Genomic DNA, 6,000 nt, shown 5'->3' on the forward strand with positions numbered 1-6,000 from the left:
TCAGGATGAAACTGAGTATTATCTCACAGAATTGCAGGGGTGTCAATACTTTTGGCCACAACTGTATGTAATAAATAATAATAATAATAATAATGGGATATTGTTACAGGAAGGGGTTCAGGACAGGGGACGTTAATACGGGGTGTTGCCCAGGACAGGGGATATAATAACAGGATGGGGGAATTTTTAACATAATGGGACACATGACAGGAGATATTATTACAGGGGGGGTCCAGGATCATAAGCATAATTACAGGTTTGGCCCAAGGACAGGGAATATTATTATGGGATGGGACCAGGATGGGTGACATTATTATTGATTGGGGCCCAGGATAGTGGACAGCACAGGTGAAATAAATACAGAATGGGGGACATTTTTACAATATACATGCCCTTATTACAGCATCGGGCCCAAGTCGGTGATATTATTACTAGATGGGGATAAGGACATGACCATTATTACATGAAGGGGCACAGACAGGGGATATTACTACAGGAAGGGCACAGAATGGGAAATATTATTAGAGGACTAAATTCAGGACATAGGACATTAATAAAGGATGGGGGCCAGGACAGGGGACATTTTTCTACAGGATGTGGGCCAGAATGAGGATCTTTATTACAGAATGGGGGACATTATTACACGATGGGACCCAGAATGGCTGGATATCATTACAGGAAAGGCCCAAAATGGAGGCCTTCATTACTGCATGGAGCCAATATTACAAGATAGTGGCTAGGAAGGGGAAATTATTACAGTATCTTATAGATTGTAGCTTGTGAGCAGCTGGACACTCACTTCACCTGTGAATGTTGAACTATGTGTTACTTTGTATTGTATTTATTGTATGTACATGTCTTTGCTTAATTGAAAAGTGCTGCAGAACATGTTGGTTCTATATAAATAAAGTTATCATTATTATAGAGCACATTATTATAGTATAGGGACTAATGCATTATTAAAGGATTGAGCTATTATTTCAGGATGGTAGTAAGAATGGGGACATTATTACAGGAAGGGGCTTGGACTGGTGACATAATTGCAGAATAGGGCCCAGGACCGCACACTTTATTACAGGATGGAACCAAGGATGGGGAATATTGTTACTGGAAGGAACCTAGAACATGGGCTGCTGTTAGAGTAAGTGATTCAGGATTATGGACTTTCTCAAAGAAATGGCATAGGATAGGGGACATTATTCAGGATAGGACCTAAGACAGGGGATATTATTACAGTAAACAACAAGGATATGGGACTTTATTACTGGATGGGGGCCAGGACAGGGGACATTTTTACAGAATGGGGCCATGGCGTTGATCATTATTACATATTGGAAGACATTATTACAGGGAGGGACCCAGGACAGGGAACATTATTAAAGTATGAAAGAAGGGTCCATTATGGGGGATATTATTACAGGATGGGGACATTAATACAGGCTGGGGGCCAAGATGGGGGATATCATTGCACGAAGAGACCCAGGAAGGGGGACACTATTATATGAAGGGACCCAGGACAGGGAACATTATTACAGGAAAGGCACAAGATAGTGACTTCTATTACAGGAACATTCTAGAACAGGACAGTAAATATTATAATGGTATATAAGACTATATTACAGTAATGGGGCCTAGAAAATTGGACTTTATTGCAGGAAGGAGCCAGGAAAGGGAACATTATTAAAGTATGAAAGAAGGGTCCATTATGGGGGATATTATTGCAGGATAGGGACATTAATACAGGCTGGGGGCCAGGATGGGGAATATCATTGCACGAAGAGACCCAGGAAGGAGGACACTATTATATGAAGGGACCCAGGACAGGGGACATTATTAAAGAAAAGGCACAAGATAGTGGCTTCTATTACAGGAACATTCTAGAACAGGACAGTAAATATTATAATGGTATATAAGATGATGTTACAGTAATGGGACATAGAAGGAGCCAGGGAAGGGAATATTATGAAAGTAGGGTCCATTATGGGGGATATTATTTCAGGATGGGGACATTAATACAGGCTGGGGGCCAGGATGGGGGATATCATTGCACGAAGAGACCCAGGAAGGGGGACACTATTATATGAAGGGACCCGGGATAGGGGACATTATTACAATATGGTGGACATTATTAGAGAATAGGGCCAGGACGGAGGACAACATTACAGTGGCCCATTCATCTGACGAATATGCTGATGAGGGCCCATTTTCAAAATTGAACCAGCCCATAGGACTCTAGTTACGCCACTGGACACTTAAATCTGCACCGCCAAGATGCCACCGACCAGGCTGAAAACCACTGGTGAATTTACAGTATTTCATCCAGGGAGACCGACTTTCTGTCATTGGGGCATGCACGGCGTGATACGGTCACTTAGTTCACCCACACTCTGGAGAAATGCATCTTTTTGCCCCCACAGACTATTTATCCTCCGTCCAAGCCTACAAGCACAATGTTAGTTTCCTCTGACGTGACTCTTACCCCGTTACCATCTCCCAGTACAATAATTATGCCTTTTTTTACCCCATCTACAATTCCCCTTCCAATACATGTAGTTGAGCTGAGTCGGTCAGATGGGTTAATGCTGAAAAAGTCATTTGGTTCCTTATTATTGTAGCTTTTTTTGCTTGCCCGATCATTGTTGGCTCAAACTGCTCCTTCCCGTTTTTTTTTTTTCTTGCATTCCAAATTCTGTCATTTTTCAGTTTGCAGCTCTATAGACCCATATCGGTAAAGTTTTTAGCCCATAAAAGCGACTTGATGGAATTTAAAAAAAAAAAACGTGATCCTTATTCGTGCAGTTCACAAGGGCAGATTTTTTTTTACTTTATACATTTTTTATTTCAGCAACGTTACAAAAAAAAAAAACAAACGAGTTATGGACGAGAAGCAAACAAATTGTATAAAAAAGAAATCCACATAGTGCATCCATAGTTGAACCATACAGTATGTATACCCCAAAAATCCTCCCAAAAAACTGAGATGTAAGTGTAAGGATGATTCACACATTTCACAGACAATCCTCAAGAAAAAAAAAAAGTGCATGTACCCTGCAGGAAGTAAATATCAATAGTACATGTAAATAATATAGGATACTTAGTTAATATTTTTTACCAAAAAAAGTAAAAGGCATCCCTATACAATAAGATTGGGACCTTGTCATGCTGGGATGGCTTTTATGCCTTTTTAATCAAAATAATGTTAATTATGTATTCTATGCTATTTACATCTATCATTATAATTTACTTGCTGTGGGGTACATGCTCATTTTCCGATGCATTTTTACTCCAAAAATGCATACGACATATTTAAAGAGATAAAAACAGACCGATCTCTGCTACATTCGCATATTTAGGATATTAATTCATATCTCATCCTATTTATCAGAATCGATCACTTACCTGAGCGGCTCTCTCTCTTTTGCAGGTAAAGCGGCAGCTTGTTTTCAGCACATTCCTGTGTTTTTTTTGTGTGTTGGAAGCCAACAACTCCACCCTGGTTCTCCTATTACTTTCCCAACAAAAGAAGTTTTTTTTTTTAAAGACACATGGCAGGAAAATGGTGAAACCAAGGTTGTGCAAAACCTGCGTGGACAAGCCTTTCCTGATCCTTATCACAAAGGAAATGATGTTTCTTTGGAACTGGTGATGCATAGAACTTTCCACCATCTCTCTGAGAAGTTTAGAAAATAAACATTGATAAAAAAAGCTTTTGGTCCCCACTAGGGAAGATATGGTGATTGAATATTACGATAAATGTGAGATGTATAAGTCCATATACAGAACGCTCCTTCTACCGGTGGCTGCAAGGCAGAATAAAGTATATCGTATGCTTAGATGGTTATGTTTTGGGAAGGAAAGGATTATAAATGTTCTATCGAGAATCAATAGTTCTCCTGCTCGCTCTTTAAACCCATTTAGGTTAAAGTTCTAATCCCCTTAGTCAAGTTACTCTCCATCTTTAAGTAATGATTAACCCTCCGTCACATACAATATTCGGACTAACGAGTTCACATACAATGTGCCTGTCAGGCGCCTGCTGGAAAAATACCTATAATATCTAATGTTTGCAATTTCAGTGCTCTAAAAGTGATCAGTGACCTTCATAGGGATGTAATAAAAGAGACTACACATAATCAGTTGCAAAAAAAAAAACATTTACTTAACATAAAACTAATAACTATGAAATACAAACTTTTCAAAACTCCCGCCAAATAGTCCCCAGTTCGACTCTCTCAAAAAAATGTACAAAGAAAATTTTTGAACACAAACTTAATTTTAAGGTACCTTAAGTACTATTAAAAACATATTCAATCAGAAGTAGATGCTGAGGTTTCCCCAGAAAAGTCACACTTGCAGAGCAAATAGCAAGAATTACACACCATTTTTGCATGTGTCAGGCAAATTGCTTTATGACATTTGAGACATTCATAATTTGAAAGCCTTCTGGTTCCGCTTTCCGTTTGGCAGGTGGTGCATCTCCTTCTTTTGTGAGGTGGTGCAGATGGTGACTTTTCACCATCATCTTCTGGGCGGAACCTTTTGAGCTGAACTTGAAGGCGAGAGGGGATACCGATTGTTTTCACGCTTCTCCTGCGTAGCTCTCCAAGTACTAGTTCATGGGCCAATTTTTTCAGATACAATCGTCTACGGAGTGGTTCAAGCATGTTTTCAAGATAAATTACTTGTGAATAGTGTTGAGCATTCCGATACCGCAAGTATCGGGTATCGGCCGATACTTGCGGTATCGGAATTCCGATACCGAGATCCGATACTTTTGTGGTATCGGGTATCGGTATCGGATACATAGAGATGTGTAAAATAAAGAATTAAAATAAAAAATATTGATATATTTACCTCTCCGGCGGCCCCTGGACTCAGCGCGGGTAACCGGCAGGCTTCGTTGTTCAAAATCAGCGCTTTTAGGACCTGAGAATCACGTCCCGGCTTCTGATTGGTCGCGGGCCGCCCATGTGACCGCCACGCGACCAATCACAAGCCGCGACGTCACCGCAAGCTATTAGCGCGCTCATTTTTGAAAAATGAGCGCGTTAATGACTTTCAAAGACGTAGCGGCTTGTGATTGGTCGCGTGGCCGCGACCAATCACAAGCCGCGACGTCACCGCAAGCTATTAACGCGCTCATTTTTAAAAATGAGCGCGTTAATGGCTTTCAAAGACGTCGCGGCTTGTGATTGGTCGCGGCCACGCGACCAATCACAAGCCGCTACGTCTTTGAAAGCCATTAACGCGCTCATTTTTAAAAATGAGCGCGTTAATAGCTTGCGGTGACGTCGCGGCTTGTGATTGGTCGCGTGGCCGCGACCAATCACAAGCCGCTACGTCTTTGAAAGTCATTAACGCGCTCATTTTTCAAAAATGAGCGCGCTAATAGCTTGCGGTGACGTCGCGGCTTGTGATTGGTCGCGTGGCGGTCACATGGGCGGCCCGCGACCAATCAGAAGCCGGGACGTGATTCTCAGGTCCTAAAAGCGCTGATTTTGAACAAAGAAGCCTGCCGGTTACCCGCGCTGAGTTCAGGGGCCGCCGGAGAGGTAAATATATCAATATTTTTTATTTTAATTCTTTATTTTACACATCCCTATGGATCCCAGGGCATGAAGGAGAGTTTCCTCTCCTTCAGACCCTGGGAACCATGAGAATACCTTCCGATACTTGATGTCCCATTGACTTGTATTGGTATCGGATATCGGTATCGGCGATATCCGATATTTTTCGGGTATCGGCCGATACTATCCGATACCGATACTTTCAAGTATCGGACGGTATCGCTCAACACTACTTGTGAATTTATACCACCCAAATTCAACATAGCAAAAAATATGACCATTGGCCAGCGTTTGATGTTTCTGCTGACGTTGAAAGTGGAGCACATCTGATCTGCTGTATCCACACCCCCTTTGGTGGCATTGTAAAATGTAATTATCTCCGGGGTTTTTTCTGCCCCAGTCCCAGGATCGATGGCAGCATCATCATGAAGTG

The 6,000-nt window shown here is 41.6% G+C and overlaps 1 protein-coding gene across 2 annotated transcripts in view; it reads right to left on the reverse strand.

The window, feature by feature from the left end:
* Positions 1-3,518, reverse strand: part of LOC138638767 (cytochrome P450 2K6-like) — a 50,130-nt gene extending 46,612 nt beyond the window's left edge. Inside the window, exon 1 of one of the 2 annotated variants that reach the window (XM_069728335.1) lies at positions 3,400-3,518. The gene's annotated coding sequence lies outside the window, so the exon portion shown is untranslated. The remainder of the gene's footprint in view (positions 1-3,399) is intronic. The other variant, XM_069728336.1, reaches the window with a different exon arrangement.
* Between the last annotated feature and the right edge of the window lie 2,482 nt (positions 3,519-6,000).

Source organism: Ranitomeya imitator, chromosome 5 (genome assembly GCF_032444005.1).
Source record: "Ranitomeya imitator isolate aRanImi1 chromosome 5, aRanImi1.pri, whole genome shotgun sequence".
NCBI lineage: Eukaryota > Metazoa > Chordata > Amphibia > Anura > Dendrobatidae > Ranitomeya > Ranitomeya imitator.